Source organism: Callithrix jacchus, chromosome 3, assembly GCF_049354715.1.
Source record: "Callithrix jacchus isolate 240 chromosome 3, calJac240_pri, whole genome shotgun sequence".
Classification (NCBI taxonomy): Eukaryota; Metazoa; Chordata; class Mammalia; order Primates; family Cebidae; genus Callithrix; species Callithrix jacchus.
The window spans coordinates 5,635,161-5,660,916 of NC_133504.1; the positions used below are offsets into that span (position 1 = coordinate 5,635,161).

The window sequence follows — 25,756 nt, forward strand, 5'->3', positions numbered from 1 at the left end:
CCCAGGACAGCCAGGACTCTGCTCAGAAGTCTTAAAGAACAAGGTGGCTCTTTTCTCTTTTTTGAGACAGAGTCTCACTCTATTGCCCAGGCTGGAGTGCAGTGGCGCAATCTCAGCTCACTGTAACCTCTGCCCCATAGGTTCAAGCGATTCTCCTGCCTCAGCCTCCCGAGTAGCTGGGATTACAGGCGCCTGCCCCCATGCCCGGCTAATCTTTGTACTTGTAGTAGAGATGGGGTTTCACCATCTCAGCCCGGTTGGTCTCTAACTCCTGACCTTGCGATCCTGCCTCGGCATCCCAAGCGCTAGGATTACAGGTGCGAGCCACCGCGCCCAGGGCCCTCTGAGTCGCCTGAGAGGCTGTCTGCAAGGCCTCCTATGGTGCCTCCCGCAGGCAAGGTGTCTGCACATGCTGCTCCCTAGCCTCTGTCCCTGTCCCGCTGTGGTCCCAGCTCCCTACTGCTTCCCTAGCTGCAGGACTTGGGCATACCATGCGCCTCTTCTGAAGGCCAGCCCTGCCCTGGCAGCCCCTTGGCATCTGGTCCATAAAGTCCCCACTAGATTTTATGAAAGGGTTAAATGAGGGAAAGAACTGGGGTTACCGAGACAAAGGGAAACTGGTGCCGATTTATATTAGAGGGTGGGGAGGACACCCGCCAGGAAGGAAGGCAGAAGGCAGGAGTGAAAAGGCCTCCAGCCAACTGTTCACACAGGCCTGCGCGGTCCAGCTGAAGTTCCCACTCAGGACATTAGCGCCTGCTTCTCCTCTGCTGGAGCCCACTGGCCCTCGCCGTCTGGACCACTGTCTTGACGCGCACGTGCATTTGTGTTGCTTTTGTCGCTCTGGTCTATGGCCAGCTGATGTTTCTTACTGTATTAGAAGGTCCCAGAGGTCTGTGCCCACCCAGAGCTGAACCATAAATCAAAGATACAAAATTCAAAACAAAACCTAATACCATTTTATACTAATTCGTTTAACTGCCACGACAGCCTCAGAATTAGATAATCTGATCATCCTTATTAATGAGGAAATTGAAGCACAAAGAGGTTAAGTAATTTGCATATCACACAGCTAACAAATTGCAAAATATTTGAATCCACACCATTTATTTGTTCCATAAGTGAATGAACAAGTATACTTTGAGATATTGACATGAAACCAGCATAAGGAGAGATGGCAATACCTTGAGTCTGTGCTGAGAGCATAAGCACAGGGTCTGGGTAGGCAAGGACAGCCCCATGTGGTAATCAAGGAAGGCCACCGAGTCAGCCTGGAGGATCCCTGCACTGATAAGTGACCAGCCAGGACCGAAGGCTCAGTGACAATATCAAGAAATGAGATAGTACTTTCTTTATATCCAGACTGACATGAGGTGGTAGAGGCAGCTGATTGTCCATCCACTTCCTCTTCTCAATTTATTTCTCAATAGTAGAACACTGACTTACCTGGGACCACTCGGCGCCCAGCTGAAAGACTGCATTTTTGAGACTTACTTGTCACTCAGGATGCAATGAGGTATCAGCAGAAGTGCCAGGTGGGAGTTGGGGGGAAGCTCTTCCAAAGAGGCCAACTCAGGTGGAAAATGGGCCCCTTGGCTCTCCCTCTCCTCTTCTTGCCTGGAACATGGACGTGATGATTGGAGCACAAGTAGCCATTCTGGACCATGAGAATTCTTGAGGATTGAAACCAGTTTCAAAAGATGGCAGAATAGAGAGTAGGAGCTGGAGTCCTGATAATCATAAGGCCAATTTTCTACTAGCCTTGAACTGCTTATTTCTCACTTCCTCAGGTGAGAGAACAATATACCTCTGTCTTGTTTAAGCACTGTTATTTGAGCGTTCTCTTCTATGCAGCCAGTCCTAATCCTGTGATAAGACTTTTTCATGTGTTACCAAAAATTGAAGCGCAACTTGAGTTTTGCTTCCAATTGTTGAGTTTAAAATTTTTGGCCGGGCACAATGGCTCATGCCTGTAATCCCAACACTTTGGGAGGCTGAGGCAGGCAGATCACCTGAGGTCAGGAGTTTGAGACCAGCCTGACCAACATGGAGAAACCCCATCTCTACTAAAAACAAAAACAAAAAAAATTAGCCGGGCGTGGTGGTGGACACCTGTAATCCCAGCTAATCAGGAGGCTGAAGCAGGAGAATCGCTTGAACCCAGGAGGTGGAGGTTGTGGTGAAAGAGATCGCACCATTGCACTCCAGCCTGGGCAACAAGAATGAACCACCATCTCAAAAAAAGACTTTTTCATAGATCTTCTTTGAAAGGACACATTCCAAGCCGTCTCACATCTCTTAAACATGGTTCCCGTTATTCTCTTGGCTTATGGACTCTTTCCTATGTCTATCCTTCATTAAGTTCTCCATATCCTTCAAGATGCAGCTCAGGTGTCAGCTCTTAGACGAATTTTTTCAATCCACCTTCATGCCTCAGGAAACCTGGTTGTGAAATGATTTTTCATGCTACTTTAAACCTCACAAGGAATGTTTCTAAAGTTAATCATCTTCCTTTGATGTAGGAATATCCAGAAGAACGTTCTCATTTCAAAGCAATGATCCGGCAATTAGGATGCCAGAGTCTGACTTTTAAAACATAGGCATTGGATTCTGATCTGGGTAGCCTTGGTAAAAGGATTACCGTTCCGGGTTATGGCTCCCATGCGACATTCTGTAAGCATGCATAGTTCAGTTTTCCTAGCTGCATGTGCTCTCCCTGGTAGGCCTTTAACTGACCATCTACTATTCCCAGTGTGGATTGAGGATTTTTGTTTTTCAAAAATATTTTCCACTTCGTATTGGTCCACTGGATTCTAAAATGTTGTATTAATACAACACTCGGGCCCATCTTTTTACCTTGATCAATGAATCTTACTGATCATGTGTTTCAGAAACACTTCTAGAGGACACAAGGTGACCCTCTAATTTTCACCTCTCTGAGATTTGCGCATTTGACTCCTGAGGGCTTTAACATGAGCCTCTTCAGGGTTTACAGAAGCTGGCCAGTTTCACCCAGTGCTTCATACTTTGTTTCAGTGGCTCAGGTGAAACCAGAAGCATTTGTTTTAAAATCCTTCTTGCCAGGCTTTGTTTGCTAAGCCTGGTGTGTTTCGTTACTAATTCAATAATGCCGTGACGGCAGAGCCTGGTGCTTTTTCTGTACCGGGTATGGTGGCACATTGCCCGGAAGTACCTGGGGGCCGCTGCTGCCACAGGACACAATGCTAAGTGGGAAAGGTCATGAGAGATACACTCTGTTAATGTGGTCAGAGTGCCTCTCCAAGAACAAAGCGTGGCCCCTCACAGGAGCGTGAAGCTGCCAGCCCTACTCTTTCCAGGTCGCTTTTTAAGCTTATCATTATGAAGCATAAACAGTCAAATTCCTTGGGAGCAACTGCAGCTTTTCCGAGTTGCTCACAGAATCTCTCACACTGCAGGTTTAATAAAAGCCAGGAGTCCTTTCTTTAGCCACAGCAAGATGTATTTGTGTGTTTGAGATTGCTTAGCAGGGCTGTGGGAGGGGTTAATTGTGGGGTTTTGTTTTCTTTTATTACTACTGGATAACATTATTTTTTTCCTACTTGGTACTGACACATATTAACACACTTTAAAATAAAGTAGTTCCTGTCAGCTGCTGCAATCATAGTCATTTGCAAGCCCAAAGCTTGAAAAACCTGAAATATTTAAAACAATGTTGTTTTTATTAGCCAGTGAAGATCAGGCCTTCCAGACATAGGACTAGCAAAACTTCTTCCTGTACCTCTTGCCACATTTTCTTCATTCCTCTTAAACTAGAGAGTATATGGAACTTCTAGAAGGTTCTAATAACTACTAATGGGCTACACACACAGTATTTTTATGTTACTAGGTTTTGCTTTCTATCTAGTTTTTTAAACAGTTTTATATTGCTGATGTTTACCTTCTTATTATTTGCCCTCTGGTGAGGTTTTGTTCTTCTGTGATCATTTACTCATTTCAAATTCATTTGATAAGTGAATTTCCAAAAACCCTCAACTCTTCTGTGTTTGTCTGGATTTTGGACACCTCTGATTTATAAAGGTCATTCTGGACACGGGTCAGGTTCATTCTTCTTCAGGGGATATGAAGGCTTTGATTAGTAGCCTGTGGGTCAGTCTGCTTTCCAGCATGTTTTTCTTGGGGTTGGAATCATAGAAATAAATCCAATTTGCTTAACTGAGATGCTTCACTCCTCCTCTGAAGGTGGTTGTCACGTTTCCCACCAACGTCCTATTTTGACTTTGTTCTTTTCATTGCGAGAGTAGCTAAATATGCAAGGTTTAGGAATAACCTTTGGAATATTGCATTTGATTTGTTTTTGGAATTAGAAAATTCAATCTAAGCTTTATAAAAGTCTCTGCTATCTCACAAGCCATGCTTAAACTCCAGTCTCTAAGTTAAGTCACACGAAGTGCCTCTTTGTTGTGCCACGGGCCAGATCTGGTGGGTCCCAGCTGTGGAGTCCACAGCAGCAGATGCGACTAGACAAGAGCCTATTGCTTCAAGCAATGGCATCTTGCTGAATTAAGGAACCAGACTAATAAGGATTTCAAAATATGAACCAGAGGATGAATGGTTTCAGATGAGGATACAGGGAAGCAGTAAATGTAGGGAAATAGCAAACTTATTTTAAGGAAGCGCAAAGTTATGTTTCCAATACGCTCTACCAAAGTGGCTGCCTCATAATAACAACAGTAGCAGTCACTTCACTTACTCCATAACTTACCGAGCTCTTTCGTTTCAACTCTGATAGACAGTTATGTCCCCATCAAGTAACCTTCAATCTGTGTCTGTTCTAAACACTATTTTATTCTCATTTTGTTTCATTTTTTTAAACTTTGTGTCTTAAAAACAAAAAATTTAAACTTATAGAAAAGTGGAAAGAATGGTGAAAGAAACTGAAAATATCCTCACTTAAGATTCATCAGGTGTTAGTATTCTGAACATCTGTGTTTGCCTTCAGTAGACGATAGACAGATGATAGGTAGATTGATTGATGTGTAGGCGCGTACACGGTGTAACTCAAAACAGAAGCTAGAAAAATAAATAGCTCTCTCTCCGTGTGTGTGTGTGTGTGTGTGTGTGTGTGTACTATTAGAGCACATATGTGTGTCTATGTATTCTCTGATAGCATTATATTTGTTTGAAAATCCTTCTAAACAAATATTTGTTTTAGAAAAGTATATTATGGTATGGTAGTCTGTGTGTTCATACTGAAAATAATTTCTGAGTGAAGATTCTCACACACTCTGTATTTTCATTTCATAATAAAAAACAAAGCAACTAGCGGTGTGAATTATAGGGCTCCCTTTATATGTTAGTGGATATCTTAATAACTTTTTTTTTTGAGACGGAGTTTCGCTCTTGTTACCCAGGCTGGAGTGCAATGGCACGATCTCGGCTCACCGCAACCTCCGCCTCCTGGGTTCAGGCAATTCTCCTGCCTCAGCTTCCTGAGTAGCTGGAATTACAGGCACGCGCCACCATGCCCAGCTAATTTTTTGTATTTTTAGTAGAGACAGGGTTTCACCATGTTGACCAGGATGGTCTCGATCTCTTGACCTCGTGATCCACCCACCTCGGCCTCCCAAAGTGCTGGGATTACAGACGTGAGCCACCGCACCTGCCCAATAACTTTTAATAATATGACAAATTTAATTATAATATTTAAATATTTATATAAACATTAAATATATATTAAATATATATATAAACATTAAATATATATATAAACTTGTTATGACCATTTTGTTTAAAATTCCACACTAAGACAATCTCAATAGAGAAAACAGGCAAAAACTATGAAGGGAAAATTTTACAGAAGAGGAAACCCCAAAAGCCACCAAGAATGAAAAGGTATTCTGTTTGTCAGTAAATAGAGAAACACAAGTTCAACAGTAATGAGCTATTACTCTGCACCTATCATATTAGCAAAATTTTAACACTAGATGAGGCCAAGTGTCCTTGTCATAGCTGACTGGACCAAGGCACAGGGCGGTCCAGATATAAAGCTGCTGGCCACATCAGTGGTATCTCGTCTTACTCAGAAAGATGGGCTGGAAAAACCATACTCATCTCTTGGAAATCTGTGTTTAGCACATTTTAAAACAAATAGGTTCTGAAGGAGAATAACTGACAGGGGCCTGGGCTAGGGCAGCGCCACGCTGATGGGCCCCAGTACACGAAGTTACAAGGGGAGAGGCTTAGGGCAGGCGAAGGAGCCAAGAGCACTGGAAGCAGAGCTGCAGCTCTGGAGTGATGTGGGAAGACCAACGGAGAAGCCGGGAGCCAAGCTGGGGGCAAAGAAGGGAAAGGGTTTAGTCTCAGGTTCTGCCAGCTTCCCAGTTCCATTCAGTGCGGCCTCGGGGGGTTCCAGTTCTCTTTGGAGGAGCAGGAATTAGAGGTGTGGGGGAAGAGGAGATATGAGAAAAGGGATGAAGGCCTTCGAAATTCTGAAGGAAAATGACTTCAGAGATTTTTTTTTTTTTTAGTAAAAAACAAAGACAGGGTCTCCCTCTGCTGCAAGCTGGAGTGCAGCAGTGTGACCACGGTCACTGCAGCCTCGCCCTCCCAGGCTCAACCAGTCCTCCTGTTGCAGCCTCCAAAGTAGCTGGGACCACAGTGTGCACCACCACACCTGGCTAATTGTTTGAATTTTTTTTTTTTTCTTTGTAGAGATGGGGTCTGTTGCCCAGGTTGGTCTCAGACTCCTGGGCTCAAGTGATCCGCCTGGCTCAGCCTCCCAAAGCCCTGGGAGTAAGTCGTGAGCCACGGCCAGAGATCCTCATACCTTGCCAAGCAGTCAATCAAGTGTGAGGGTATAGAGACATTTTCAGGCACACAATGAAAAGAACAGCCCCCCAAAACATCAAATGAACCTAGAGTTTTCCCGACATCCTTCTGTAACCTGCCAACATTTTCTCAAAATCTCTTGAATTCTTCTGAAGTGATAAGTCAACAAATGTGTGACATTGAAATGGGAATTAAAACACAGACTTCACCATCCAGTCCTCAGTACCTCTTCATACAGAGCTGTAGGTCCTCACTCAAAGGTACTGAGAAACTAGACTATTTCAAGCATGGAAGGCAAAGAAGACATGGCCAGGAGCTGCCAGAACAGTCTGGGAGTCAGACCTAGAAGGAGAATTCCTAAGAACTCAGCAGCGCATGACAAGGCCTGTAATTGCAGAGGTGGACCCCAATACAGGCGAGGCATGGAAGACGTCGCTCATACTCCACCTGGGAGAGTCACTAGTGAGGTGGTCATTTCGGGCCAGGTGTTGAAAGACAGAGGAGCAGGTAAGGATGGGGGTTACAGTGCTGGGGTGAGGAGCAGTCAGACTGAGAAGCTTTTCAATAGTAGCAGCATCTGCAGGGCAAGGAAGCATGAAATGGTGTGTAATGCAGGATTCTGAAATGTGGGCAGTGAAGAGGAGAATGGGAGGCTGAGGGTGAAGGTGGGGGCACACTCAGCAGCAGCAAATGCAAGATAACTTCAGGGAAGGGAAGTGCAGTGAGAAGAGGCAGACTGGCTTGAGGTGATCTGAAGGGGTGAGAACTCTCCCCAGCAGGAAAGCTCCACCCACTTGTCTTCAATGGACTGGCTGATCCTGGGCACTCAAACCTACCTAACATGAATCTGGCTAGGGAGGAAAGGGAGCGGGCATCCCCAAATCTACATCCACAGGATTCCTACACGGTCAAAATGTGGGGATTAATACTGAAGGTGGGAGTGTTAACATGGGTAGAGAAACGCAAACCTAACAGAATCCTAAATCAATGACTACTTAGCAAATAAAACATCTGTATTTGCAAGTCCAAAGTGCGAACATAACTCTTTCAAACAGATTGTTAGAAACAAAATTAATGGGACAGTGCCTTGGTGGCCAGACGGTACCGAAAAAGAAGAAAAGGCTGGGGGTTTTGCAGAAGATTTAAGTTGTTAATGGCATTAATCATGGGAGATTCCCAGAGGAGGTGAAATTTTATGGAAGGGTGGAATGTGAGCCACCTTACTAAGGAAGTAAAACTATTCTTGCCTTGAAGGTAATGTTTAAAGTCAAAGAATTTTTAATTAGGTTCCGGTTTTTTTTGAAGAATTCTTAATTTACAAATAAGATTGAGTTAAAGAATCATTTTCTGCAGTAAAACAATGGAATTTTTTAAAAATTCTATTTTAAATTGCATAAAAAACATCTTAAAATAATCAGATGAGTCGTAAGCAAATGGATAGATCTTATTACAGTAGTCTACCTGATTTACTTACTATTCTGGCCCTACAGAACAAAGCACAGGATTTAGTTTAAATTAAGTGGCTACAAGATTATCATTTAAAAACAACTTTGCAGCTCTGCTCTGCACTCATTATATGACTGGAAGGTAGGACTTTAGACAATGCTTCCAGTTAGGGTCTGTCAAGTGATTTGCATGTTATTAACCTGGATAGCCATTAATAGGGCTTCACTTCCTCTGTTTCATACATAGCCCTGGCTTAGATAAAAAAGAGTTCTTCAGGAGAGCGGAAAAATCAGAGCACTTGTACTATCCGTGAAATGTGTAGAAGGATAACAGAAGCTACCCTCCTCAAAAAAAATGATGAGTTTGATGAAAAGAAATTAACAAGCTGTGTGGGTGTGCTGCACATGATCAGCCATGCCTGCTAAGTCTGTCTGTTGGTTGTTGCTATGGCTACGAAAAGCCAGTGGAACCCAATGAGCTGTCTGCAGCGGTGCTGAGAGGACCAGCCATTTTACTTATGGAAAACAGTGTGGCATATTCTGCTGAGCCTCCCCCTGGAAGAAGCCTCTTTTATACATCTCTTCGGGGAAGACAGAAGCAATGGGCATATTAATACACAATGATCACAGCCACGCAGGCCTGCAAGCTGCCATTTGGACAGGCTGTTGACTGCTGTTCCAATTAGCTGATTGGAGAATGTGGAATGCAGAGTGATAATGCTGCGTGTCTGCTATCAGGCAGCAGCAAAGGTTTTTGTCTTGGGAAGGCAAGCTTTCCCTGCAACATTATCTCAGCAGCTCCCTAGCCACTCACCCTGAAAACGAGGGATCCAAACGGAGGGTGTTGCCCTCTGCTGAGGCTGGTCCTGTGCGTGGCTGTGGCACATGAGCGGCAGGTCTGAAAAAGCAGGTGTGTGCTCGGACGGGCGCTGGACTGGAACGCAGGCGGACGCTCCCCAGTTTACCTGCTTCCTGTTAACAAACTGTGGGCTCCCAGGGCATAGCCTGCAGGCTGAGGCTGAGGCGGAGAAGGGGCTTCCCACTACTCTAACAGAGGTAAGCTTTTTTGACCTTTCTGAAAGCACAGCATAAAAATAACTGGGGCAAAACTCAGCGTGAAAGATTTACATCGATTGTGTGGTTTGGATTTACCAAACAAACAGACACAGACACATCGACACACACACATTTCTAGAAAATAGTATCAGAGGCATAGAGTTGTTTCCGTGAATTTTGGTTCTAACAATTGGAAGATAAAAAACATTGTTGTTATGCTGTGGGGTTTAAAATAAGTATCTGCTGTTTTAACAGACCACGATGGCTTGTTCTGAACCCTCTTCGCAGCCAACAACATTTCTCGCTTGCGAACAATGGATTCTTTTGTGACCTGCACTTTGACTTATATTCAGAGAACTCCATGGAAAAGCAGTGGCACATAAATTGTGAAGCATTTCTTTTTACGCCTCGAAAATGATTTATTTAACTCTTAACACACCTATGTACACGCTTAAAGAATTCTGTTCTCTACGTAGGTCGTCATCGCCAGTGGATTCTGTACTTGCTTACTCTGGACTGAGGGTCTTGGTGTCCTGTTTGATCTCTTTGGGGTAGTTGTAAAGCAAACAGTGTAGACGGTGTAGGCATTGGAAGCCGTTCACACCTCCTGTCTGAGTGTCTGCATGCCTAGCTAGCCCAGAGCACAACACCCGCATTGTGCTCCCCCGGCTCAGAATCCAAGGAAAGAAAGGAAGCGAAGTCTCTGCATTGAGTTCTAGGACAGCTGAGGTATGTGGCGGTAAAACTTGTTTTCTTGCACGGTTTTTCTCACCAGCAGATAGGTTTCAGAGATAGAGTGAAACCGAAAACGCCACACAGCTCACATAGATGTGCGCTCGTACGTGGAGGAAATGTTTGCTGCCAGTTGCTTTGTAATAACAGCACAGACCCTGAATTACAGGAGGAGTTGCCTTGTAGTGACTATTTCCTTGATTTGTAGCCTCTGAGGAACAAAGCTGTTACTGTGGATTGAAACTGGTTAGTGAAATCAAAATCCCTAGTAAGGAAATGACCGAGTAAGGATTAGATTGTGTTTCAGCAATATTTCTCGCTTGCTTACCCAAGTCGGTTCTTTTGTTGTTTTGCTGTTCTGTTACCAAAAATGCCAGATCATTTATAATACTATTGAAAATATTTAATTTTAAAATGTTTGGTAGAAAACTTTGAATAAAACCCCTATCTACTAAAGATGAAATCTGCCATGAAATTTAAAAAAAAATGGTAACTGAGATCTGCTTCTAAGAAATATATTTTTATTCGCTACCTTTTTTCTCCAAAATCTGGATGACATGGGAGTCTCCTTAGAACTTTAAGCATAATTTGCACTGATAGACATGAGCAGGAACCACCTGTTTCACAGATGTAACAATGTTAATATGCCCTAAGATAAGAGAATTCGAAAGCAGCAGGAGAACAGTTTTCAAAACTTTTTTTCTAAATGTCAAAATAGTCAAGATATAAAGATACAGACTAAGAATCTCAGTGGAGTGAACCACGTTCAAATGTTTAATGATGAGGATATGCCTTTGAAAGTCGTTGGGGATAAATGGTGAGGTGACAGCCTTGTACTTCATTATGTTTTAACATTCAAAGGAAAACTAAATGAACAGACTTAGTCCTGAGTCCAATTCTATGAGTAAAAATCCCAGCTAAGTAAGTGATTCTATATGAACTGAATGAAAGGTAGAGAAAGTCTCTCTCATTTAATGTCCTTCGAAGCTTTACACTGCCAAAGGACTTCTTAGAATTGATACAATGCAAAGACCCACAGCAAGCACGTGATCTCCTATTAAGTTTTCTTGGGGGAGCTTTTAGAAGAATGAGAAGTAGAAATACCCAGGACACACCTGACCGCTGTGCCTGTTCCCTTGATGGTGGCACCAGATGAGACAAGACCCTTAGCCCATGGGAAGAATGACACACACTTTATACCTGTGCAGTTTCTTTCCCGTGTTAGTAACCTTTTAAGGTGACATGCTATAAACAGATGGACGTTTTAAGTTCAATTCCGCACAGCACAGCTACATAGTTAATAATGCAACAATTTTGCGAACCGAATTCAGAGACATAATCTCTCTCTCAAGGCTTTGCACCTTTGCTTGCGGCGATATTTAGACCCCTGTCGTCTGCCACTCTCCAACTCTTCTGCAGGCATTAGCAAATATTTTGGAATTTCCAAAACACACTGTATCAGACTTTTTTTTTTTTTTTTGCAAATGCAATGCCCCCTGACGAGTCATTTCCTTTAAATCTCCCCTGCAATGGCAGCTGTTTTCATATGCTCTTCAAATGCAGCTCAGACATCCCCCCAGACTGTCCCCCACCCTCTTTGGCTACATCTGAATCTTACTTCGGACTTTCGTCTACTGCACCACATGCATCTGTCCCTGTTCACCACCTTCCAGACTTTTCTGACCTCTGATTCTAAAGTATTCTGTCCGGTGTCCAGAATCTGGCATTCAGACATTGTACTGGTAACCTCAGACTTCAGTATTTTCCCATTAGTTACTGTAAATATAGACTTGACCTAGAACTAGAAGTCTTAATACTGCCTTTTATCAAAGAAACTCAAAACACTGGAAAACAACAATGAGCCTTTCATTTCTGGTTTGAAAATATGGCATCGGGATCCCAATTTCATAAAAGTTACAGCTGTCCTATCCTAGATCAAAATTTCTGGAGGGAAAATTGTACAATACATATTTTAAACAAAAAAACTTGAATGTTTTAGTATATAGATAATAGTATTTTTCTATCTATAGCTATTATAAAATTTATAGAAAATATCCCCATTAGAAATTTGCTATAGAATCAGACTATTTAAAACTAATGTTGAATTGATGATGATTAGCAGCCGATTATAAAGTAAGACACTTTGAAGTCGTTTTTCGTACTGAAATCAGGAGAAAGGTCGGGAACTGGAAGGAGATTAAATAATTGAAACAAAGTCCACAATAGCAGCATGTCTTTTAATGTTCCTAAATAAACCCAAAAGGTGACTGGAAATCACCAGTTACGTTACACTGCTTATGTCACCCTACAATCTGAACACCTGGATGAGGAAGAGAATATTCCTTTAGTGTCACTAGTGATGTAGATAGAGTTCTGGTTATAGAGAATTCCTACCGTCTGTTCTATGTCAGATAACATTATTGTTAATTATTATTTTTAAATAAGCCTGATTTCAATAGCCTTTTTATGAAAAAATCGCCACAACCAAAAATAAGAACATACCCATAATTTTATTAAGAAATTATAAATATGTAATTCTTTGTCTTTAAGATATCTGTGTTGAAAGCAGAAGTTCTAATTAATACTGTATGAATTATTGTATATAAAGTAGAATCGATGAGGAAGTTTAAAATATCCTGATGTTTGGAATTAGAAAGTGAAATATTTAGGAAATTATTAAAATTCATATTTCTAGACATTACTGCATTTGCTCCAGCATCGAGCTTTCTAATTAAAGTAAGATAAACACCAATTCTTAATTATCATACTGTCCTTTAAAGCTTCATTTTGGCTATCTTCCAGCTGATTTTAATGTACAGCATGCTATCATTAATAGCTAAAGTTGGAATTGGTTCTGTTCATCTTAAAGACTAATCATGTTTAATCAAATTATTTTGAATTGTATATAGTAATTAGATTTTGGAAACCATGATTTTATAATATGCCTGTACTGTTTCTAGCATTTTCTATTTTAGGAAATTCATAGTATTTTTGAAGGCCTAAGTTACGTCTAACTACATTGATTGTGTCATGAAATGAGCTGCACTTTTATAAAGAAGAGTTGTCATATACGATTGTATTAGGTAATTTCCTAAACGTTCCTCCAACTAATAATTTAATTATGGATATGCCTATTAAATCCTAAACTGCCACTGTCAAGTGGAAATAATACAGGTAAACATGTGTTCAAAATGTGTTCATCTGTATTATTTCTGAAAAACTCAAGACGTGGATTTAGTTAAAAGGAAACACTTCTGTAACTATTGAGTTCTAAATATTGGCAAATAAGAACCCTCATTTCAGCTTCGGTTCAATTAAGATGATATGTGTTGGATAAATGACAGTGAACCAGCAAAGATGGGTTTTTATTCTGGTGTTTTCAGTGTGAGGTATCCATATGGAACTGTACCATGCTGTACTCTACCCTGGTCTTCAAAACCGAAATATACTAGTTTGCCAAAGGAATTTGGGCCAAAAAAAAAAAAAAACCCCGTGGTTTTCTCTTCCCTACACAGGTGAGGTAGGCATAGGGTCAGCATTAATTCTCTACCTTAGCGATGCATTATTTGAGCTAAAAAGGTAGAAAGCTTTCACTTTCCTGAATCCAATCAAGGGTCTTACTTACAAAACAGAAAGAAAAGAGAATGCCCTGGTAATGTTCTCATTGTATTTTCTAATTTTTCTTTAGATCATAATTTAGGGAAATTTATTTTTAATAAAGAACATTATTTGAAAGTTTCATCAGTGACATTTTGGGTTTTTTTCCTGTTCATTTATCTGTTGCCTGCTTATTAAATTTTTGATTTTATGCAATCAGAAATTCAGTTTTTCTGTGTTCCCTCTGAGATGTTTTCCCAGTGGGTAAATTACAATTCAAAAATACTCTCCTATAACGAATTATATCCTCTTCTTTGAATGGGAGAGTTCATCCAATCCATTATTAGAAATAATTCTTCTTTTCAGGTTCCTTGTCCCAGTACTTTTTTTCTGGAATAGTTGAATTTGAGGACAGGGGCAACATAAACCCGTCAGGTTCCAAATCCTCTGATGTGCTAGTCAATTCAGCATCCCTCAGAGATGAATGCAGCTGCAAGGATCAGCCCCACGGAGTCCAATGAACTATAGCAAAAATAGGCTTTTAGCCAAGAGCTGGGACGCCTGTGAAGATCCTCTAAGAGTACAAGCATGGGGTCCCGTGAAGAATGGCAGGTTTTTTAAATGCACACACCAAAAAACATACTCAAATGAGACTTTGGCTATGTGGAGACGATTTATTAGTATAAATGTTCATTCTACTCTCCTCTGAACTGAAGCCCCTGTACCTGCTTCTAGCTGAGGACAGCCAGTTTCTTGGAGGCACTGAGTCTCTGACAAGGTGACACAACAGAGGGAACAGCCTGGTTGGTAGAAACATGTTTCATTCAGCCTTCAGCTGCACAGAAAATCCTCTTGCACCAACTGACAGGAGTCAGCGACTTCTGCTTATTGGGTCTTTTTAATACTAGATCTTTATACTTCATACAGTTTGCCTACACTTTATACTACTAAACAGCAAAAGTTTAAGAAAGCAACACTTTGCTGCTAAAACGTGAGCCTTTCTGGTAGATTATCAAGATGCCTTCACACCTGATTATTTCAGTTCTCCGTGCTAAAGTTAACAAGGGAAAGGAGATTAGATAACAATAACCTCAGCTGTTCTTGCGCTAACTGTGTCATCTGGTGAAGGGTTTGAGCACTTCCCAAAGCAAGTACATTTAATCTGGCAGATGTATTCTTGCACTATAAAGTACTGTGTATTTTCACTTGCTCACTGTCTCAAAATCTAGGTCTCAAACTTTTTATAGCATAGCATTACTCGTAGTTAGGATGAAAATCATACAACCACTTAGTTGCTCTGCTGCAGTGTGAACAGACGTGTTGTTTGACGTGCCTAGAGCACCAGGCTTGCGCCAAGTGTAGGCAAAGGGAGGTCAGGAGAGAGCTGAATGGCAAGAGGATGGAAAAAGGAAGTTTACTTCTGCAGAACAGCAGTTACAGGGAAAACTCACTTTAGAATAACAGCTGAAACAGGCCCTCTGCAAACAGGTCAGCAGACTGCGTATTCAATCAGTATTTGCTGAATGAATGAATGAACGACTTAGAGCAATCAGACCTTCCCCTGGATTGTGCCGATACTAACACATGACTAGAAAGTGCTCTTTGAATTTAGAGGTAAAGTGACAATTCAGCCATTTTTCTGATTTTTTTTTAAATCGCAAAACAAAGGAGAAGAAAAAACACATGAAATTTTTTTTTAAAAAGGCTCTTATTTAAAACAATAAAATATTGTCTCCTGGTGAGAAGCACTATACTTTAACAATTACATAGCACAGAAATATTACCAGAAGCGTAGGTAAAGCTCAAATGCAACACATCCACATAAGAAAAACTGATTTCTAATCTCAACTTTTTAAAAAGCCTCTTTGTACAGTCACGTTCATAGAGAAATGTAATCAACCTAGAATTAAAATTTTCCTTTTTAAAATAAACATAAGAAAGAAGAGTTTAAATCCAGAGCTATGAAATTTAAGATCTTTATTTTAATGCTTTAGAATCTAGTTGAACAGAGAGTTTAAGATGGTCTGGGAAGATTTTTTCAAGTTAAACCATAGAAGCCCTTACACAGTCAATCAAAATATCTGCTGCTGATTTAACTCAAGAAAACAATAGACACCTGTTAGCTAGTATTCAAACAACTACACAAAAGATTATTTTTTAAAAATTGAATTTGTTCACTCCAAAAGATGTTGATGATAATAATCATGTATATAGATTTTATTCTATACTAGCTACTATCCCAAGAGTTTTATATATACTAACTTTTAATGAAAAATCACAAACTCTATAACACCAAATACTAAAAAGTGGGGACTTTTAAAGGTATTTACATCGGAATTTCTTAGAAATATTTTCTGCAATCTTAAATTATTTCCCAAAGAGGGATTTAACAAATGTCACATTTAATCGTTTTGTCTTAGATGCTCTGATACCACTTTACATATCGTATTATTTTTATATCATGTTAATGACGTTTTCTGACATGTGCAGTCTTTCCATGTGAAAGTGAACTCCATGAGACAGAAGTCATGTTTATTAGTTTTTACCCATCGCCCTGCCATGTCCATTGCCGAGAGTGATCGCAGGGTGGGTGAATAACTAGGCCAAGTAGTTTATTGTAACAAATAAAATTCACACCCAAGGAAAGGGACCTGGTGAAAGCAATGCAGACGGTGTGTGTCCATGTAACTTTCATCGTGAGAGCACTAATCTGGTCTGCATATCTTTAAGTGTTTGTTTTGTTAAGGGCTTTTTGTTTGTTTTTGGTTAGCGTGCTTTTTGGATAAAACACTAAGCTAAATGTCCAAGTAACCCTTTTTCAGTCATTGAGACTTTTTCCACGGAGGAAATCATGATGCAACGAAAACTGACTGGGCTCATTTAAACCCAGTCAGTTAATGTAGAATTTTTCCTCAGAACGTAACCTTCTGAACAACTTAACTACCTATGAGTTATATCTGACAGTTGAGAAAATAATAAAATATGAGAAGGCATATTTATCTTCTTTGTCAGCGAAACCATATCTCTTTTGGGAAAAGGGCTTTATTAGGTCAGTAACTCAGATGACTGATAATAGATCCTGAATTCTTTCACACCGACTTTATTTAGAAACATAACTTTTTATATGATGTGTGTTCTGAAATCTGATTATATCACTCACTGACTTCCTTTCCACCACAGATTTAATTTTACCGGACTAACATAACCCATTTATATAATGACTAATAGACTTTTTTTAATTAAAAAAATCTTCCTTCTAAAGTGTGCCAAGTACTTAGACTACATTTTAAATTAACTTTTAGATTTATTGGCAGAAGAGCAGAATTACCACCACCCTCATGTTATAAAAGCAAATGACAAAGCGATAAATAATATGGTTTAGTTTGAAAGCCCACCTTCCTGTTGAAGCGAAGTCCCAAACGTCCCGTCAGTGCCTTCTGTTGACAGTTATCTGGTAAAATGATTGGATCTGTGTATTATCATGTGGCGTAATAGTGCATCATCATGATTTTGAACCCTAGGCTTGTGCTTCCTTTGAAGATGGAATTAGGAAAACACCCTCAAAATTGTGCTTCACTTCTTTTGGCTCTGGTATTTAACTTTGCAACTGTCAAGAATGAAAATATTATGATCATAAAATTATATTTCCAGGGGCATGTTCCACTTGTAAATTGCCTCATTCCCAGGCTCCTCAGTCACAGTAAGGCATTCTGCCTTTAGCCCAGCTTGTGAGAAGAGGTGCTGGATTTGCGTGGTGCAGATAGGGCCTGAGAGGAGGAGAGAACAGGGGCTTAAGGACAGGACCCAAAAGGACTCTGGCCCTCTTAGTATTTGTTACCAGTGGGATCACTCAACCACTAGAGCTTTTGAGTTCAGTAGGAATTAGGAGAAGTGTTGCTTTGAAATTCAAATGTTTTCTTTTCCAACCAAAAGCAAAGCACTGGAGAAATCCGCATGCACTCTAGCTAACCCCTCAGAGAGTGAAAGGTATTTTATCTGCCCAACAAAACAGAATGGTCCCTTGTTGACTAACACCAAGAAATATCACCCCTTTAAAGGTCAGGTGCATTCTCTTGGGAAATAAAATCAGAATTTCATCTGACAAGCGTCATGAGAGGTGACAAATGATTGTAACACTATCATCCAACTTGTATCTGCCCAACAAACAGATCAGTCCCATGAGTTCCTAACTGCCAAAGGGCCCGCAGTGTCTGGAGTTGCCCTTCCTGGTAGATAGGCTTGAGCAGGCCACAGTGAGTTCTCTGCTCTCCTCTTGCAGACCTCGGAGACTGCTGTCCCGTCTGTTAGTATGTGCATGTAAGTTAACCGATTGTGTCCTTTCTAATTTGTTTGGTATTGAAAAGATTGCCTTGATAAGGAAAGCAGAGAATGAGAAAGCCCTAAGTTCTGGGTACAACTTAACAAGTGACCAGACCCAACTGTGGATGTCGAAGTTGTAACCACATATTAAAAACTGACACTTGCATTTTCATATAATTTACTTATTGATTTATCACACATCCATCCAGGACCTGTAGGCGTGTGTTTAGAGTGGAGGAAAAGATGAAGAAATAAGCCAGGAAGCCACTGAAACAGCTTGCAGTTTAGTGTAGGAAGACAGGGATGCCACCCAACTAGGATTTAAAGACAGGAGGTGACAGAGTGCTGTGAGAGGTATCAATTCGTTTGTTTACTTTTTCAAAAAGACACATGCAGAAGTAATTTATACAACAAAGAAACTCTTTCATCCTCTCAAGTGATGGAGTTCCAGAATATGAGAATAGATTGCTCAGAGAAGGGAAGTTTCTTAGAGGATCAGAAAATAAGAATTTGAGAAAATGGTATTTTAATTAGGGCTTGGATGAGGTGGGATTTTGACAGTAGTTTGGAAAAGCAGGGTTTGTAGCGTCGAGAATTGGTTTATACAACTCACACTTATTTGTCATCTCCTCAGTGCTTTCATGGAAATTGTTGAGTCTGGCTCAGCAACCCTGGGAGATATGCTGTATCATCACTGTTTCACATGAGGAAAGAAGAAACTGAGGTTCCAGGAAATGCTCATTGCATTTCACCTGTTGTGAGTCAGTGGCTGACTCTGAGAGGCCGCTAAAGTGCTGGGATTAAAGCACATGGAAAGATTAGGAACTATGTTTACAACTAAGAGCATAACACACACACACACACACACACACACACACAGAGAGAGAGAGAAAGAGAGAGAGAGAGAGAGAAATCAGTTAAAAAATGGGCAAAGGGCCAGAATAGTTTTCCAAGGAAGACATACAAATGACAAACAGGCATATGAAAAGGTGCTCAACACACTAATCATCATGGAAATGCAAGTCAAAACCGCCATGAGAAACCGTCTCACACCTGTTAGGATGGCTATCACTAAAAAGTCAAAGATAACAAGTGTCGGTGAGGATGTGGAGGGAAGGAAACCCTTGCAAGCTGTTGATGGGAATGTACATTGGTATGGACATTATAAAAAATTGTGCAGTTTTCCTCAAAAAAAATAAAACTAGAACTACCATATGATCTAGCCACCCCACCTCTGGGTATACATACAAAGGAAATGGATAAATACAGAAGCAACCTCAGGATCTGTCCATGGATGAATGCGTAAAGAAAATGTGGTGAATACACACACGACGGGACAGTATTCAGCCCTACAAAAGAAGGACACTGCCATTTGCGACACGTATGAAGATATTATGCTGAGAAGCCAGTCAGACAGAGAAAGATGAATACTGTATGTCCTCATTTAAATGTGGCGCCTAAATGCTGGACTCATAGAAACAGAGTCAAATGAATGGTGGTTGCCAGGAGTTGGTGGGGGGAGGAAAATGAGGTCAACGGACACAGACTTTCAGTCATAGGAGGGTAAGTTCTGGAGATCTCATGCAGCATGGGGACTCTAGTTAATAAAACTGCCTTGTACACTTGCAGGTTGCCAGGGTCATGAATGTTCTTACCATACCCAAGAAGAGAGAAGCATAAGAAGTAATGGAGGGTTTCACTCACTTGATTGCAGTGGTCATTTCGTAGTATATCCGTATATCCGAGCAGCCCGTGGTACGCCTTAAATGTTCACAGTTGGGCCGGGCGCGGTGGCTCACGCCTGTAATCCCAGCACTTTGGGAGGCCGAGGCGGGTGGATCACGAGGTCAAGAGATCGAGACCATCCTGGTCAACATGGTGAAACCCCATCTCTACTAAAAATACAAAAATTAGCTGGGCATGGTGGCGCGTGCCTGTAATCCCAGCTACTCAGGAGGCTGAGGCAGGAGAATTGCCTGAACCCAGGACGCGGAGGTTGCAGTGAGCCGAGATTGCACCATTGCACTCCAGCCTGGGTAACAAGAGTGAAACTCCGTCTCAAAAAAAAAAATGTCCACAGCTTTGTCAGCTTTACCGCAGTACATCTAAGGAGAAAGTAGAGCACATTTTTAAGGGTGTGGAAGCAGCAGGCACAACTGGGAAATGAAAGGATGGAGGGGGCCCAGCTCAGCAGAAGGAAAAGAGGAGAGAGGGGGAGAAATGAAGAAATGTGTTGTGATGGCCAAGAGCTAAGCCCATGCAGAGCCCTGGGGAAGGTGCCAGCAGCGGAGAAGGAAGCTGCAAGGGAAGCAGGGCTATGCCAGGAGCAAGATCCCAGGGAACGGAAAGGGATGGCCCCGGGCACTGAGGACAGCCCCGCTCACAAAGGGGAGAGCGCGATCTCTGGGACACTGGGAAGAAGTGAGCAAGTGAGCTCCACTCCTGAGATCCAGAAGGACAGTCAGGAAAGTTCCCAGCAGGCGCCCAGGAATGGCATTGACTCACACTCTCCTGCTTTATGTGCTGGGCCTGAAAGTCAAAGACACATTTAAAATTATTCCTGTAACTCTCTATGACTCAAAGTCTGAAGTAGGTGAGATTTATTGGATTCAGTCTTTTTCATTCAGGGGAATATGTTATACCATGATTGCTAGTGGTTAGAAGCACGGACCTTTCTGTTTTTTGCTCTGAGATGGACTTCTGCTCTGTCGCCCAGGCTGGAGTGCAGTGGCGCAAGCTCAGCTCACTACAACCTCCGCCTCCCCGGATCAAGCAATTCTCCCGCCTCAGCCTCCTATGCAGCTGGGATTACAGGTGTGCGCCACCACGCCCAGCTAATTGTTGTATTTTTAGTAGAGATGGGTTTCACCATGTTGGCCAGGCTGGTCTTGAACTCCTGGCCTTAAGTGATCTGCCTGCCCCAGCCTCCCGAAGTGCTGGGATTATAGGCATGAGCCACCACACCTTGAAACGTGGACTTTGGGCTCACACATTGTTGGGTGGGAGTTCTGGTTTAGAAACCTGATTGCAGGGAAGTGAGCCAAGGTACAAAATCCCTGTGCCCAAGTTCCCACGTCTAAATGAATGTCACCATAATCCCAAGTATTAAAGACACGTCTGTTGTACATCAATCAGAGCACTGCATCTGACATAAAGAAGGTCTCATACATGTTGACCGCTACTGCTCTTGTTCCTGGGAGTTTATAGAAAGACTCTCTTCCAAATTCCTGTGCTCCAGGTACTGGTCTCTGAGTAAACTCTGGAGTCTTGAGAAGCCATGCATGTGTGTAGTTTGAGGGACGGGCCACTGTTTCTGCCACCCTTCGGGGAGATAGAGCCCAGGTACCACTGCAGTTCCTGTGAAACGTCTCAGCGACCTCAGCAGGACTGTAATGCTCACCCTACCGTTTGCAGCGTTTGATTTGCGGTGTTAAAAGACTCAGGCTTCTTGGTGGGTCAGGCCCGTGGGTAGATAGTGATGCTGTTAACCAAACGGGAGTGGAGAAGACCTGTTTTGCTTCGTATCTGATATCAGGGAAGAAACGTCTGGACATCTAGAACTTTATATCCTTGCTGGAAACACTGGTAGCCAGTGTAGAAGTGGGGCAAATCAGGGCCTCACATGTAGCCTGATTCAAGATATGGACTGCTGGTTGTAGATAGCTTAATTAAGAATATATACTAGCTTTACAAGAGCCTTTTTTCTGATAAGAACATGTTTAATTAATAAAAGACTATGATGATGTCTTTTAAGTCACTCTGCAAAGAAAGATCCACACTTTTTTAAATAGCACGATCTCGGCTCACCGCAACCTCCGCCTCCTGGGTTCAGGCAATTCTCCTGCCTCAGCCTCCTGAGTAGCTGGGATTACAGGCACATGCCACCACGCCCAGCTAATTTTTTGTATTTTTAGTAGAGACGGGATTTCACCATGTTGACCAGGATGTTCTCGATCTCTTGACCTTGTGATCCACCCGCCTCGGCCTCCCAAAGTGCTGGGATTATAGGTGTAAAATGAGAATTTTTAAAAAGCCATTCAGTATGCTTGCTAAGTACACTTAGGTTAAATGTTGAAACTGCCTCCACCAGTTTTTTTCTACTTGTCACCCATGAATTTTTCAAAGCAACTAATAATCTTTTGTTCTTTGATTAAAAAAGTGATACGGGATTTGACTGGTAAAAATGCCATTACCAGGAAAAAAATAATGCAGGTTAACAAAACTCAGGATATTGGGCCAATTTTAGTGATTTTATAGAGTTTGATACTGAGCAAAAGTTATTTATTTTCTGTGGAAGTTGTAAGAATTGCAGGTTTATTCTGGAAATAAAAATAAGGATTAAGATGATACCGTTACCCCAAAGGGTTGCACGAGGGTTGCATGGATTATGTATTCTAATTGTATAGGGTGAGGTACAGCGCGTGGGAGATGCTGGACAAATGTGAGCCTCCATTTCTGTCATTCTTGGTGTATACATGAGTTCATGTGAAAGACACACACTGTGCACCTCTGATTCTCCAGGCCCTGTGTGTTCAGTGGTGACTAGTCGGACTTCCTGTTTTTGGTGACTGTTCCGTCTTTGGGATGAGGGAGGGGAAGCTTATAACCCAACAGCATCCCAAGTGCCGAGGCAGAGGGAAAGCACAGAGCATAGCGTGTGACTGATCCTCCTGTCAACTGCAGTGTGTACACGGTGAAGGCAGGGTCTTTAGGTGGAGAGAGCATGGTCTGCAGGTGAACACGGTGTGAAAGCACATTGCAGGCTGGATGGCACGTCTGGAATGCAGGAACGGTAGAGGGAACTGAGCATGGGGTGCTGGAGGGGGAACAGAAGAGCTTTGCGGTCACATAAACTTGGAATTCATTCCCAGCTCTGTAATTGCTAACTCGGTCTTGAGGAACAGGCTCCTGGGCTTTCTCCAGACCCCTATTTCCCTCCTTAGGGGGAAGGGATGAGAGTGCTTACATCTGAGGGTTATCATTAGGATTACGTGGGATTATTGGAAGGTGACCAGTGCAGTGCCTGGCACATCAGAGGCAGAATGAGTGGTCGCCATGCCTATTTTCATCATCAGAATCAGGGATCAGCATCACGTTAAGTAGTTTGGGTTAATTCTTTAAGGGGAAAAGAGAGAGAGAGAACCAGTAGAGTTTTTTTCTTTCTTTTTTTTTCAATGAGGAGTTTTGCTGTTGTTACCCAGGCTGGAGTGCAATGGCGCGATCTCGGCTCAACGCAACCTCCGCCTCCTGGGTTCAGGCAATTCTCCTGCCTCTGCCTCCTGAGTAGCTGGGATTACAGGCACACGCCACCATGCCCCGCTAATTTTTTGTATTTTTAGTAGAGATGGGGTTTCACCATGTTGACCAGGATGGTCTCTATCTCTTGACCTCGGCGGGTGAAGTTTTTTTACAGAGGAAAAGTAATGATCATATTTGTGGGTGGAAAAATATATACCTGGTAGCAGTATCAAATTAAATGAAGAGTACAAGAAAACATTACAAAATGATAGTGTCTGTGAATTAGACAAGAGAACGACTTGGGCATGAACTAAGGCAATAGCGCAGGGAGGACTGAGCGAGGGAAGTATTCGGTCAGGTCCTGCTCTGTGTCCGTCGGTCTCTAAATGTCTGGAACGCATCTAACACAGGGACTCGCCAAAGTCTTAAAAATAGGCAATTCTACTTCAGTGCGGTGCTGCATTGCTAGAGGTGCCTGGGATGCACAGAGCAAGGGAAATCTGGGGGTACCCGTGGCTTGTGGAGGAGCCTCTAAGGTATCTCTGAAGAAGTGCTTGAGGTAGGACCTAAGAATATGTGTGCATTCACCTTGGAAGCTGCCCAGCCCTACCGGCGACCAGGGAACAGCATGGCTCCAGCACCCAGGTGTGGCGCGATGCATTCTGAGCCCTGGAACCCACTGGTATGGCTGGAATGCAGGATGCCCCATATGGAGACAGAGTGAATAAAATCACGCAAGCAGACCAGAGCCAGATGGCGGGACAATTGTGTCACCCTAAGCTAGATGGGAAGGCACTGAGATATTTCAAGCAGGAAGGTGAGGATTTCCTTTATAAGATCGAGCTTCCTCAGAGGGGTGGGGGAAGGAGCGCTGGACCCAGGAAACACCGTGTGAATTCCCTGAGATCAGCAGGATATGTAGAGTTGAAGCTGGGCCTTGTGTCTGCAGTTCTTGTCCCAGGAAGAGGCTTGAAGACACCTTATTTGGATGTTTGTATTTATGGCTGTGACTGCGACTCCCCTGCCTTAAAAATGTAAATTTAATGATCACTTTCAGACTTTCCCTGTAGTACATTATTTGTGAACGTAGGACCTGTCTCCCTGGGTAGCACCAAGCACCGAGGCTCAGACACTCATCAGTGTGGCTGTGCCCCACCCATGGCCTGGATTTCCTCCTTCTCCTCCTCCACCTGTCTCGCCACTCTTTCTGCTGCCCTCTCCTCTCCCCAGCCTAACATCGTTTCTTCACCTGGTTATTTTTACAATTCCAAAAGTAATTTGAAGTGCCATTTATTATGCTTAAGAAACAACTTTATGTCACCAATGTTTGGTCACTTAGTTTTAAAAGTCAGTAAATAACAATATTTCTTTTTTTCTTTTAAAAAAGAAAGTATCGCAAGTTCTTTTTAACATCTCAGTAAAAGTAAATAACAACGTTTTTTTTAAAGAAAGTATCACAATTGCTTTTTAACATCTCAATATCCCATGCTGGACTTTCCTTTTGTATGTGCCTTGTCAAAGGCAGGGCTCCCCCAGTTCTGCACCAATGTCCCTCCAATTTTGCAGGACAGGAGGGGGAGCCAGGCAGGAGCCTGTGGGGACTAAGGTCCAGTCATGGATTTAGCCTTTGAGGAGGGGTGACTGCTGCCATGTGACTTCCTATCTTTCAACCACAGGCTTGGTCTCTGTAAACGGAGGATGCTGTGCCTAGATCATAGGACCAATCACTCTCTTATATGAAATAATTTATGCAAAGGATATATCACAGGCCTGGCACATAACTGGCTCTCAATATATAATAACTTCATCATCAATAAAGAAAAATCTCCAAAGGTGGAAAATAAATTTTTGGCCCAGACGATCTTTATTTTGTCAAGATCTCCCAGAGCTGTTGACAAAACAAATTCAACTGGGCCAAAATAAATAAATAATAAATACACAAAACAAAAATAAATTCCCATAATAGATAAATAATTAAATGAAAATCTTAATATATAACCCATTTGACTTTCCGTGATCATGGTGTTCTTAAACTGTTGAAGTCCAACTTAAAACTCAAAGAAACTTCATTAGAATATAACACACTGTGTAGCTGCTGGTTCCAACTGATTGCATTACACTAAGGCAAACTGATCCTCTGGAGATAAATTATGTGGAGTATTCACTGCAGAAGTGATATTAGGATAGAATGAGGGAGATCACTGTTTTCTAAAGCCCCTATTTCCAAAGAATGGCCATCCTGCCATTGCCTAGGCTAATAGCTACGGTCCCACAATCCTAAAGTACTTAAGAATGCATCATATGATCTTTTTGCAACAGAATTTGGATTTACCCGATTAACGATGTTTTTCTTGGGCTGATCTAAAGTGAGTCCTCACGTCACATGGTATTGGAGCTTTGTGATCTGCAAGGTTAGTTGAGAATGTAAAATAACAGTAAGTATTCTTATAAATAATAATAATGGCCAGCATTCATTCAATGCACACTGTGTCAGGCAGTGTGCCAAATTCTTTAAATACCTCTTATTGACTATTCACAAAAACGCTCTGATGAGGGTA

General features: G+C 42.1%; 1 protein-coding gene across 37 annotated transcripts in view; it reads left to right on the forward strand.

The window, feature by feature from the left end:
* The window catches only part of SORBS2 (sorbin and SH3 domain containing 2), a 392,630-nt gene that overhangs the window by 144,541 nt on the left and 222,333 nt on the right, over nt 1–25,756 (forward strand). For 31 of the 37 annotated variants that reach the window (XM_078366090.1, XM_078366101.1, XM_078366130.1 and 28 more), the window contains exon 1: nt 8,761–9,311. The exons of the other annotated variants lie outside the window; for them this stretch is intronic. The gene's annotated coding sequence lies outside the window, so the exon portion shown is untranslated. Of the gene's footprint in view, nt 1–8,760; nt 9,312–25,756 lie in introns of those variants that run through there. 37 annotated transcript variants of the gene reach the window in all.